Source organism: Rhamphochromis sp. 'chilingali' (assembly GCF_963969265.1).
Source record: "Rhamphochromis sp. 'chilingali' genome assembly, chromosome: 5".
Classification (NCBI taxonomy): Eukaryota; Metazoa; Chordata; class Actinopteri; order Cichliformes; family Cichlidae; genus Rhamphochromis; species Rhamphochromis sp. 'chilingali'.
In genome coordinates, this window is record NC_137932.1 from 39307216 (window position 1) to 39321503 (window position 14288).

Below are 14288 nucleotides of genomic sequence, written 5' to 3' on the forward strand. Positions count from 1 at the left end.
AGCTGGGCCAACTTTGTTCCGCACGGCCAGAAGCATCAAATTCCCGGTGAACAGCTCCCGCCTTCTTGAACGCGGTGTTGTTACAATTCTTCTAGAAGATCACTGCTTTCTGCCAACCGCTCATGCGTTGCCAACATTGGTTTGCAGTTAGTCACATGTGCCTAATCAAGACTGCAATAAAATCATAAAAGCAATCTGGGTAGAGAGGCCTCACATGATGTAGCCCACACCACATGAACTGGAAATACCAGTGGCATGTGCAAGAGCAGGAAAACTTGTGTGAGCATGTCTGAGTATTCATTTGTTATGGGTTTGCCCCAGAGAGAAAGTCTAGCTGGGAAAGTCAAATTAGTGTAAACACCTGGTAGCTGCTTAGGACTCAGCATGGATCATCCATGTATCAAGTGGTACTTTAGCCTCTTTGGGAAACAGAGAAAAGCACAACAAAAACAACTCACTTCTGCAAGAGAATAATTTCTTTGACATGCAACATTGTGATCCGTCTATTTCAGTGTTGCATGGAGTATATCTGGACTATTCGCTACCTTTAAGGGTAGGAAGTTTGATACGTTTCATTTAACCCAAGTAAAATAGTCACAGGAACTCAACTTGGCTTCTGCTGAAGAGTGAGTATACACGTATGTGATATTTATAGCATAGCAGATGGTGACTTGTGCACACATTGAGATCATGTATCAGCGGAAACTGTGCAGCAGGGTGGCCTTCCTCCATTGCGTGGTCTGTTTAAACAGACCTTCTATCCTTTCTCTACAAGGAAAACAAATCTCCGCAAATCTAAAAAGAATCCATCTTCTGAATAATAATTTCTGTTTGTCGCTGAAACAGTAGTATTGTTTATTTTGAATTTATATCAACTATGAAGAGCTAACATATCTTTCTAATGGTGAATATATCTTCATTTAGAATTTCATGTAACACTGTAGTTTTTTTTAAATGTATAGAAAACTTGCAGTTTCATGCATACCTCTTCACACACACACAGCTCTTTAATTTCAGCATCTGGATCCTGGGTCAGATTCCCCTGAAACGTCCCTTTCCTCTGCTTTGAACACGCTGGGGTCTTTTAATGTATAGATTGCGTAAATTACAGTGATTACCTAGACTCTGCCATTCAAGGATTTGGGGGGGGGGGCATGTTTGGGTTCAGGTTGTTGAGGCAAGGATGTATGTGTGGGTGGTGCCAGACCACCAAACCGCAGTTCTAAAAGAAAGAGCCCAATCGTTCCTCCTGACTTTTAAAAGACAGCATTTAAAAGACCATTTTCAAGATGACACAGTGATAGAGGAAAAACAGCCTGGGCCAAGGATATTGATGGTGAAAGCTGCAGATGCTTGAGAGGACATCTTTAAAAACAGGACATTTAATAGGAAAAGATGGAAAAGACAGACTGGCTGCCAGATCAGAACTTAAAGAGGACAAAAACAGCACTGCTGGAACAATTAAACTAAGTCTGCAATGATGCTTGTGATCTGTTTTGGCCGTGTCGCAAATATGGCCATAAAATGTTTTATTGCTGGCATGCAACTGAATTGGAAATGGGGAGTGGAGGGAGCAATGAGAGGTGAAGTCCCCCAAGACCCGGGTCCAGGCTTAAGACAGCAACTCGTATCAGCTATGGCAAGATGGTGCTACTTCAACAAGAAACACTGACAGCTTTGAGAAGTGCGTGCAACTCTGTGATGTCAGACCAAAGAAGTCATAACATAGAAAAACAGTTAATTACTTTAAACCTATTCCCAGGTGTATAGCACCACTTTAACTGCATGCACTGAAAACTGTATTGCACGATGTCATAGAAATAATGCTTTCATGGGCGCTTGGTGACCACATCAAAAATGTCCTAATGATCGTTGGTTTGCTAACCTTTGCTCTGCTTCTGGCTCCCTTTGCAACATCGCAAACACACACACACGCACACTCTCACACACACACACACACACACACACACACACACACACACACACACACACACACACACACACACACACACACACACAAAACCGACTTACCTGTGCAGCAACATCTATGGAGAAGAAATATAATTAGAAACAGTATCATTTTGACTCAAAGCCTCAAAAACGTCTTCAACACCCCCACTCCCCAGTTTTCTCCACTTACTTCTTCTTGCTGATCCACTTCCTCGACCTTTGCCTCTTTCACTTTCTCTAAACACCAGGTGATTACAGTCTGCCTCTTATACTGCCTTCTGCAACAGTGGCTGATTAACTTTCTTTCTCACTGCCAGCATATCCAAAGACATAATAAATAACCGATGCAAAAATGAAAAGCTATTTCTCTTCCAGCACTACCATGTTGCTGCCTTGGCCTGAATCTTTTGTATGAGGCAGATGCGGAGTGGGATAAGGAAACACACTTGTTTGGACAAACACACATAAATGCACTCACCTTCTTACCAGTTTACATCAGAAACATCCATCAAATCAGAGAGCCGGGCCTGTTTTCCCTCCCTGCGCTGCCCATCTTTTCTGTCTACAATGGACTGAATCAAAGTCTTTTTCTCTCTTTGTGTCCTCTGTGGACACATGATTGTCAGCAGCTCACATAGGTTCAGGCTTTGTAGTTGGCTATGAGGAAGAGCCTGAGTTGGTTTCAAAGGAGTCAAACTGGGACAAAGGGTTTAAAGAATAGACTCGAATAAACAAGTGTGAGGATGCTGTATGTTGCAAAGACACGAATATGTGCTAATGAGAGGTATATTTGATTGAAAACAGCCAGTATCGGGGAGCGCAGACAGCGTGGAAACCCAGAGAGAAACATTTGTATTCAGGATTGTTGAGCAGGTCTGAGGGGAGAGAAGATGAGTTCTAATCAACACGACTGTGGTGTAGGCTACCTGCCTCACATTCCTTGCCTCCCACTCAACTAAGCACTCTGCTTACCCTAGATACACTCCACATCAAAGAGCCCTCATTACAGAAGCGATCACACTTGCAGGGAAAGAGTCAGGGTGCGAGAGCAAGAGAGCACAGAGGGAGGGAGGGAGGGGAGGGAGGACAGGAGGGCCAAGGAAGAGCAACAACGCTCAGAAGAAGCAGAAGTATCATACAAAATAAAAAATCAATTCCAGCTGCGTTTTTCTTCAGCTGGCAAGACCTTGAAAAAAACACAACAAACAGCTGCTGAGAACAATGTGCAAAAAAAAACAAAACAGCTTGAAAAATCTTATTCAAGCATAAAAGAAAGTATGTGAAGGCCAAGAAGATTAATTTTAATAAATCCAGAGTCCAGTCAGCGCAGTCAAATAGCATAAATTCAAAGTCAAGCTCCAGCTCCTCTTGGCTTTTGTTTTTCCTTTTGAAAGTGGTCCAGAGAGAGTTCCCCTTTCCCCCCACGGCCACCCAGGCATGATGCTTGTACTTGTGGGAGAACATTGTGTCAGTCGGTTAGGTCAGGCGACTCCACGACTGGCGCTTGAGGTCAGACGTAGGTTTATTTTTCTAGGCAGGCCCCTGCCAAAAAACATCCTCTGCAGTATCCTCAATATTCTCCAGGTGCTCACCAGACAGGGAATGTAAGCAGCACCGGAGGAGACTGCTTCTTTCGTTCAGCTTGTAAAGAGACTTTTATTTCTGTTTTACAAATTGACCATTTCGGTTGAAAGCTCACGCGTGGATTAGCAACACAGAAATTTGTCGCTGACATTTCTTTTCGGGGCTCACTCGACCACCCAGGGGACTTCATGCACTGATACATTTAAAACCCTTTAAAGCAACTCCTCAGAGTTTCAACCTCTGTCATTTATTTGACCTATGGAAGCAATTCAAGAAGTGTAAACTTTCACTCAGAATAAAATATTGCAGAGGCTACACAAAAATTCAAAAAATATTAAAAAAAAACCGTATCATTCTGTCCGATCCTTTTAGCACCACTAACATGCTAAAGTCTGCAGTTATTATACAGAAAACAGCTGCTGTTATGTATTGTAGATAGAAAGGGAATAAGCATCTTGCTAAAGCACTCTTCACAACCCTCACTCAGCCTTAGGAGGAAAAAAAAACTGCTCATACTTAAACATTCAGCTGCCCCCAGCCCAATTTCCAGATTCTGGTTGGGAGGAGGAGGGGGGCTCAAAGAGTCACCACAGTACTTTGTGTAAGGCCACAGTTTGAAGCTCAGTCTTTGCCTTGTTTTGGTGCCACAAAGTCGTGAATAATGAATCTGAACGCACGCAAAAGCTGGCAAATGAATCCGAGTGTGAGCGTCCCAGCAGAGGACAAATTGTTTCAGTGTTTTGTTTTCAACTGCGCTCATAAACTCACGACACGTTGCCAAAAGTTTTTTAATGACTTCATAATGGTGCATGCATAAAGGCCCATTATTCATCTAATTTGGAGAATTTCATAAAGAGATGGCAACGTAACCCTTCTATTTTCTGCACATTAACCTGTTGCACTTTATTATTATTTTAGTTCAAAGTGGTTTGTGTGCGTTTGGGTATTTCTTTTTTTGTGTCGTTATCATTTTTGGAAACATATTGCATGCACTGCCACTCTTAGATATGCTTAAAGAAGATACCCGCAAATTATCAAATTATATGGCATGTTTTCTTTTTAATTCCCATTTTTATTTAATCTTTATTTAAAAGTTATAAAGTGATAATAATTTGTTTCCTTAGGGAAAAAAAATTATTTTACAGCTTTTTACTTTTACTGCATGGAGATGAGCTTGTTTATGACAGAAGACTGAGCAAAAATCGATGATGAGCTGAAACATAACAACCCCTTATATTTGGAACACAGATGCTAAAGAACGTGTAAAATGGAATAATAATAATAATGATAAATGGATGAGATCAGTCATTGATTTTAACTGGAATAGTTTTATCATCCTCAATGAAATGGTACGAAGGACATGTGGAATAATCATAACTGTCTTATATAAAAATGAATCATACAATAAATTTATATCCAACAGAGGAATCCCCCATCCTTGACTTTATGATTTCTTCCAGTAACTCAGATACGCAATTATAGTATCAGTTTTTTAGAAGTGAATACATCTTTGACAATTTTCTCTTCATCACAGAGTAAAATCCTTTGACCCTCATACTTACAGTATGTATTGGGTCTTTTATTTGTTTAGTTATCTGTTCTCACCATCAATTTCCATTCAAGCAGACTGTGAGAGTCATTTTGTCTTTTCCACTAATTAAATTCTTTGCATCTTCCAGTGGCTTATTTACTGTAAAGTTTCTCCACAGATCTGATCTCAAATAGCCTTTGTTTTAAATCTCTCACTTGAGGCAATAAACCAAAAGAGATAAAACCTGTTCCTTTGAAGTGTGTGTTAGCCTTGTTAAATAACTGATGCTTCTTAACGGCAAACCTTGAAAAGAATCACAGAGGTTTGCTGCAAAAGCTCAGATAAAGACTATCCTTAGAGTGAATATTCTACTGCTGTTAGGACCATTTTTTACATCATTTTTAACATTTTTAAATGTTTGAGGCATAGCTCTCATGAGCCATGATTGTCCTTTTTATTTTTTTTTAGCATGTATACCAATAACATGAGCAGACTGGTCTGAGAAATAAAGAGCTTTGTGTTATTTCTGTTTGACCACAAGATGGTGTCACTCCTTCCACTTTCCAAGCTATTTCTTCTTCATTTGAAACAATTATCATGGTCAGTCATTGTTTGCGTTCTCAAGAATCAGTCTTGAGTAGGGATGGGTATCGTTTAGGTTTTATCCGATACCGGTGCCAAATCGGTACTTTTGAAACGGTGCCGGTGCTCAAACGGTGCTCAAACCGGTGCTTAAAGAATGGAGCACACAAAATTGGTCCTAAAACCTCTCATGTTCAGCTGGTTTTTTGTAAAAAGATAACAAAGTTAGCCTTTTCTGCAGCTTCGGGGCATATATGGTATCACTCTTGGCTGGAAGCAGTGCTTAATCAATGGAAAAAACACAAACTTTGTCCAAAAACCTCTCATGTTTAGCTGTTTCCCTCTTTTTCTTTAGTCATTTTAGCCTTTTTGGCCAGGGTGAAGGGAGTATCTGCCATCAAACAAGAAGACAGCCGCATGTAGCTATGATGGTGTTTGCTAGTTCACCTTACATGCATTAATGTAATAACGTGGTACGTAAATTACACATGAACAACATTAAGCTACTCACGCAGAGAAGAACGGCTGCTGCTGCCATCATCATTTCTGCTACACTGACAGGGCTAGGGGCCAGGACTCTCCTCTTCGGGGTTTTTGGGGGATGTTGCTAACTCCGGGTCCGTTAACAGGCAACCCACGCACAGTAGATGTGCTCGCTGTGAGGTCTCGCAGCAAGCTATCATACGGCGCATTTCTGGGCTTTTAAAAAAAACTCTATGCGTCGCCAGGTGTTTCATCGGATTTCAGGTGTTACCTCCTTTGACAGTATCACCTTAAAGCACTTGTTGCAGGCTGCTGAGTTTGCATATTTTGCTGTGAAGTACAGCCAGACTTTTGACCGCTTCGCCTTGGCCATTTTTAATCTGTAGCTCTGCTCTAAAAGAACGTACGTACCTGGCCCCGCCTACTATCCTCGGAAACATAAAATGATTGGCTAGAATCTAAAGTGTATCACAGCTCAGGAAAAAAAAGCACCGAAATAAAGCACCGCTTTTCGGTCTGGTTACTACCGTTTATGTCAGAACCGGTGCCATCATGGCACCGGACACCGGTACCCATCCCTAGTCTTGAGCGAGTTGTGATGCATATTTTGCTTCCCTTCCTTTTATAAGAACCCTTATTTAGCCAGGAACTCCTATTAAGATCAGATCTTTTTCACAGGGAAGAGTTGGTCAAGCAAGGCAGCCAAAAATATTAAAAATACAACAAGCTCAGCATAATATATAAGATTTCCTATTTTCCTATTTAGTCTAAAAACGCAAATTGTTCAATCCTTTCAGGTTCTCATTAAAAACTTCAGGCTTGCCTACACTCTCACCAATTCTTCCAGGAAAAGTGGTCAAATATTCAGTCAGAATTATGAAAGTAGCGTGTGGATAGTCTTTGGGGCCTTTTAGTTTGAGAATATGCTTCACTTCTGATTCAATAGTCTTCTCCATTTCTAAAACAAAAGGCAGAGTCCTGGGTAGTTATCCCCTTGTGGGGTTTGGCCCCTTTAGAGATGGTCTTGAGGGCCACTGACCCACTATGTGAGCCAATGTGTGAAAAAAAATGGGTGGGTTGTCACCATCACTTTGAGACTTTCACCCAAATTATGATGTGACCTATTGAGGTCATCTGAGTCGTGGTATGAATTGAAGCACCTGGGAAGCGATCCCTGGTTGTGGTAAAGACCCACACCTTTTTTTCACACAAGTACCCATATGATGACTCACATAATCAATAGAGGGTCAAGGACCCTCAGGACCACCTCCAAAAGGTGACAAACCCCACTAGGGTTAAATACCTGGGACTCTACATCTTTTGTTTTAGAACAAAGAAGATTCTTGGATGAGAGGTGAAATGTCTTCACAAACCTAAAGAAGTCCAGTTGCCTTCTTTTTTCAGTCTCCTAAGACTTAACAGATTAGAAAAGTGCTTGTGTGAACGGGTGTGAGTGGATGAATGAATTAGTTGTATAAAGCGCTTGGACTGCTCAGATAGAGTAGAAAAGCACTATATAAGAACCAGTCCATTTACCATCATGAACTGGATGACTGAGAACAAGCTTGTTGATGGCTATCGAAAATGTCTAGTCAAATGTAACTTGCTAAGAGATATTAAATCAAATATACCCCTGCATGTATACTTTTGATCCTTTTTTTCTTCCCCGCCTGTCCCGTTTGGTTCTTTTGCCATCAGAATTATCGTCTAAAGGCCAAGAAAGATGCCCAATGGATTTACTTTACCAAATGGACCAATACGGCAAGCCCCCTTGCCGTATTGGTCCATTTGATTGACCTTTGTTTTTATTGTTTATTTTATCTTAACTTGCTACACACGGGACAGACATGACTGGGGGAAAGAAAAAGGAGATTGAGAGGTAGGGGAAGAAAAACAGTGTGGAAGAGGAACAGTGATAAAGGGCAAAAAACAAAAAAACAAACAAAAACAGACAAAAAAAAAATACATATATCAATCACCTGGATCATCTGTTGAGAAAGGGAGGGGAAAAAAAAAGAGCAATATAATAAACAACATCATGATAATCTATGTAAATATAACAGTAAATGCCAAATGTTGAATATTATTTTGCAGCACGTAAGATCGACAGTGCACAGTGTGCTTTGAGGTAGCAGCCAAAAAAGGTGTAGTTTATGTCTGTGAGCACCCGTGTGTACACCTGTGAGCATGAGCGCGCTTGTATTCAAAAGGTTCCTTCATGTAACGATGTGCTAGAGGGTGTGGGGAGCCATTGCCCCGTCCACCAGGGCATGAAGCAGGTATGGAGGAGATCCAGGCTCCAGACATCCAGAGACCCTCAGAGCACAAGAGACCAAGGAAGACCAACGGAGCGGCAACCGTGCCACTCTCCCGGAAAGAGCTGAGGAGAGCCCCAGATGAGGGGTCACTCCGCAGCCGCGGAGCAGAAGCCAGAGGGGGGTTGCAGGGACGTGCCCGTGAGCTCCGCCGGCAGCCAGCTGTGCCAGAGTGGACCAAGCCCCAGGCCCAGAGGCCGAGGGCACCCCACCCCCCAAAGGGGCCCAAGTGAGCCCCTGGCTCCGACAAGCAGCCACCAGGAGTGAACCGGTGCATACCTGAACAGCACACTGGACAGTACCGGTCTGACTTGGGAAACATGAAAAACTGGGTGAATCCGTAGACTGGGAGGAAGCTTGAGTTTCACAGCAGAGGGCGAAATGACCGTGTGGATGACATACGGCCCAATAAACCGAGGAGCCAGCTTGTGGGAGGAAACCTTAAGGGGAACATCTTTAGCCGATAGCCACACCTTCTGCCCTGGAGTGTACTGAGGAGCTGGTGATCATAGACGATCCGCATAGTGGCGGTGGCAGGCAGTAGCCTTCTTCAGTGCCTCCTGAGTCCGAGTCCAGACGTGGCAGCAGCACTGGAGATGGTGCTGGACGGAAGGCACAGCCAAATCAGCCTCTTCCTCAGGGAATAAGGGAGGCTGATAGCCTAGGGACACTTCAAATGGAGAGAGACCATTGGATGCAGAAATATGTGAATTGTGCGCATACTCTACCCATGGGAGATGTGCTGACCAGGTAGCCGGGTTATGGGAAACCACGCAGCGGAGCATGGATTTTAGTTCTTGGTTGAGTCTCTCAGTCTGTCCATTGGTTTGAGGGTGGTAACCAGAACTGAGGTTGGCTTGTGCACCTAGGGCTGAGCAGAAAGTTTTCCAAACCTGGGATGTAAATTGAGGTCCCCTGTCAGAAGTGACTTCAGCAGGAATTCCGTGGAGTTTGAAGACGTGGTCAATCATCAGTCTTGCAGTTTCCGTGGCAGTGGGTAGTTTTTCCAGGGCAATGAAGTGAGCTGCTTTAGAAAACCTGTCAATCACAGAGAGTATTACTGTTTTACGGTTGATCTGATATCCTCGTGTTGGTGTTGTTCCCAGATCATCATACTAAATGTTGTTCCAGGATCAACATTGCAAGTGACCAATCAGAATGTTGTGACGTCATACTTTTGCGACTTCGGGAAAAACCGGCGTAAAACAAAAAACTGTACTAAAGCTGCGTGAAACCGCCTCTGTCCGCCGATCAACGGACCCTGACCCTAACCGTAACCCTTTAATAAACAGTAAGCAGAATTGATATTGTCCTTGCAACATTGGAATTTCATAAATGCACGAATGGCTTGGCGCGCAAAAGAATAACGTCACAACAATGTGATTGGTCACTTGCAATGTTGAACCTGGAACAACATTTTCATGATGGTCTGGGAACAACACCAACACGAGGATATCAGATCATCCCTGTTTTACCTGCTGACCTAGGCAGTCCAGTGACAAAGTCCAGGGAAATGCGGGACCAAGGATGGGAAGGTACAGCTAGAGGTTGTAGAAGACTGGAGGGTCGCTGATTTCTTGTTCCTGGCCCACACGTCACAGGCAGAGACGTATTCCCGCACATCACGCTCCAGAGTTGCCCACCAGAAGTGACGACGTAGTAGTGCGATGGTGCGGCCGATTCCAGGATGGCAGGAAAACCCGGAGGTATGTGCCCACTTAATTACAGCCAAACGGGCTGCTGTGTGAATGAAGCAGCGACCTGGAGGACATGTGCCAGGGTCTGGCTCGTCCTGTAATGCTCGCTGGATGGATTCCTCTATGACCCAGGATGAAGATGCCACGCGGCAGGAGGTAGGAGCTGGTTCAGTGGGTTCAGCGTCTGGGTCGTAAAGACGAGACATGGCATCGGCCTTGGTGTTCTTGGAACCTGGACGGAAGGAGATGGCAAACTTGAAGCGATCAAAGAACAGAGACCAACAGGCCTGCCGGGCGTTTAGACACTTGGCAGTTTTGAGATAAGTAAGGTTTTTATGATCTGTGAAGATGGTGAATGGGTGTTCAGCTCCTTCCAATAGGTGACGCCACTCTTCCAGGGCTAACTTAATAGCCAGCAACTCTGTCTCCTACATCATAGTTGCGTTCAGCTGATGAGAGTCGACGCGGGAAAAAAAAAAAAAAAGCGCATGGGTGTAACTTGGCCTTGGGTCCTGAATGCTGTGAGAGGACAGCTCCGACACCAACATCGGACGAGTCAGCCTCCAGAACGAATGGCTTGGAGTGGTCTGGGTGACACAACACTGGAGCTGAGGTAAATAGTCGTTTGAGTCTACTGAATGCTGCCTCAGATTCAGGTGTCCAGATGAACTGTCTTTTGGTGGATGTGAGTGTAGTGAGATGAGTGGCTACCTGGCTGTAGTTGTGAATAAACCTCCGGTAGAAATTGGCAAAGCCAAGGAAATGTTGTAGGTGCTTGCGTGACGTGGGCCACTCCAGAATTGGCTGGATCAGTCTTCACCTGCCCCCCTGCGAGTATATAGCCAAGAAAGGTGACGGATTGTGCACGAAACTCACATTTCTCGGCTTTGACATAAAGTCGGTTTTCCAGGAGACGTTGGAAGACTGCTCGGATGTGGACATGGTGTTCCTGGGGGGTTTTGAAAAAAATGAGTATGTCATCTAGATAAACAAAGACAAACCGGTTCAGGAAATCACGGAGCACATCGTTGACCAGGTTCTGAAAGACAGCGGGGGCATTGGTTAACCCAAACGGCATGACCAAATACTCAAAATGACCTAGGGGCGTATTGAAAGCCGTTTTCCATTGTAGAGATCCAGTTTGGAGATGTTGACTAGCCGGCTAGAGGGAAGCGGAGCACCAGGTAGAAGGTCGATAGCGCAGTCATAAGGTCCGTGAGGTGGCAATGATGATGCTTTGCGTTTACTGAAAACTTCTTGGAGGTCATGATACTCAGGTGGGACGAGGGTGAGGTCGACGGGATCTGTGTCTGAGGTGTTAGTGTCAGGGGAACCTGGCGGTAGGGCGGACGTGAGGCAGTGGACTAGATAAAAAAGGCTCCAATTAGCAATTTACTCCCAGACCAGTCTATGTGAGGGTTGTGTTTCTTTAGCCAGGGGTAGCCTAAGATGAGTGGTGAATCAGGAGAGGAGAAGGTGAACAAAGTAATGGCTTCACGGTGGTTTCCAGAGGTGACAAGGGTTACGGGGCCGGCCTGATGGGTTATCTGAGAGAATATTTGATTGTTCAATGCAGTAAAAGGGATGGGAGGATCAATTTTTTGGAGTGGCAACTGAAGGCGTCTAGCGATAGCTAAATCAATTAAATTTTGCTCTGCTCCAGAATCAACGAGAGCGTGGAGAGGGTGAGAAACCTGATCTAGACAAAGGGTGACTGGTAGAATTAACTGGGGTTTGGAACTGTAAGAGGATCTGCCCACCTGTATCCCTGAAATTACCGGCGGGCAGAGCCTTTTGGCCAAACCGGGCACTGTGCTAACCTATGCTCCACTGAGCCACAGTAAAAACATGCACCCGACCGAAGCCGTCGCTCTCTCTCCTCTGGTGTGAGACGAGAGCGGCCGATTTGCATAGGCTGAAGCTTAGCCACCAGATATGCTGAATCACTAGCAAAAGAACGGGGAGAATGTGTGAATGCGAGAGAACATTCTAGCAGAAAGGCAGTACAGCGACACTGCTCAGCGACGGAGTAAGGCTCGGGTTCTGGGAATGCAGCATCGCGGAAAACTGAGCCTGAAGGAGTGGCCTGAGCTGGGGAAGACTGGGGAGATTCTGCCACGGGTGCAGGAGACGCCGAGGACGGGTATGGAGTAGTGGAAAGAGCTGACTGAATTTCCTGCAGGGAAGCTAAGATCTTAGCCTGAGTCTATGGCTTGGCACCGGGTGTCGAGGGCCTGCAACGCTTGCTCATGAGCCCCTAAACTGGCTCCCTGCTTGGAGACTGTTGCACGTACTGGGTCTGCTGAGTCCATATTCTGGCAAGTTCATACTGTCACGGGACCGAGTGTTCTGTACTGAACAGGACTCAGGCACAGAAACCCAGAGCAGAGACAGCAGACGGTGTAACAATAATTTATTAGGTTTAATCGCTAGAAACGCAGCAAGGGCAAAAAACAACCAGATGTGGAGTTTGACATGGCGTGGCCTGGGAAACGTGGCTAGGGCGAGGGCTAGATGCAGAGTGGAGCTGAGCAAGGAACAGTCACACTGAAGAGAGAGGACAGTGGAGTTATGGAGGTAGTGGAGGTAGCTCTGAAGTGGTAAGTTGTAAGTATAGCAGTCCTTACTTGCAGTAGGGGACGCAGAGTGTTGAGAGGGGGGGTGATGAGAATTCAGGGAGCTGAGTGGCGTGGCAAGGCTGACCTGAGATGCAGGGTCTTCAGATGGAGTGTGATGGCAGGAGGGCAGGCAGGTGAGGCACAGAGTGATTTTCAAAATGATTGCTTGGTATCCTGAGTCTGGAGGCGGCGCGTGAGCCAAAGTGAATCCAGCAAATGAGTTGATGACAAACTGGTAGTGAATGAACATCATCGTGTGGCTTAAATCCCTCTGGCTTGATTGCCTGCAATAGGCTCCAGGTGTGCAGGAGCTGGAGGAGGTGGCCCTGCCCAGGGGCGGATCCCAGGTAGGTTCAGGAGCCTTATGGAAATTCCAGCCACCCACCGCAGACCATGACAGACCCAGGTAGTGTTACCCTCTTCCCTGGGGTGGAGAGAAGCAGACCGCTCCCGACTCCACAGCAGCAGGGAGGCCCCACATTCCAGACCCCAATCGGACAGCCAACTCCTCCTCCCAGCCCCCCCGCCCCAACAGGCAACAGAGAACGGGGTGTGTGAAGACTCCAAACCTCCCTCCGCCCACTCATATGTAGTGTTGATGCATGTGTGTTCCAAGGTGCATTTAAAACCCAGGAGGGCATGGAGCTACCTGCCAGAGAACAGCAGGTAAGCGCATAGCCCCTCCCGGTATACTTTCGATCCTATGTGTAATAGAGAAAACACATTCATCCCCATGGTGATTGTGTGTAAACTTTTGACCACAAGTGTAATCTTGTTTCCCCAAAAAGAATTCCCGTTTTATTATTGCAAAACATTTTCCAGTTTTAGTAGGAGAACTGGAGTACTACACACCTACAGTATATTGTGTTTTTCAGTGTAGAATTTCCTTGCCCTTCTCATCTTCAGTACTTGTTAAATTTGGTTCCTGGATTTAAAAGTCTTTCCAACGGGTTAATGTACATATTCAGCTCTCAATATTGCCTATTGTATGCATTTAGTGCTTATTTGTTAATGGCATACTTCAAAGTAAACCCCCCCCCCCCCCCCCCCCCCCCCCACACACACACACACACACACACACACCACAGACGCTATTTCTATGTATTCTATGTATGTATTTGTTAATTCAATCTGATGTGTAATCAACAAGGACCGGGGAATTTTTAGCCACAGCCCAGTTGAAAATAGTGTGAAGTTAAATGGGGCAAATTCATTTCCAGCTTTCCTGTACTCATTTTGGAAATCCTTAACTGCTTTTTGTGTTATTGTGTTATTGGCTCTCTTTCGACTGCGGTTTTCATTTGAGTTATTCTTGGAAACCTGTGCCTATAGAAGCTAAATCCAGGTGGTCAGAAATGCTAAATACTAACTAATTTGAGGTTGAAAATTACATAATAAGAAGTTGTTTTTAGAAGTCTCTAGAATCTGTTTTATTTCCTTTAGTTTATGATTAAGCTAATTGGACTTGGGTCATGCAGTTCATGGATCATAATTTCTGCTAGTTTTTACTGTAAATAACAACTAGCAG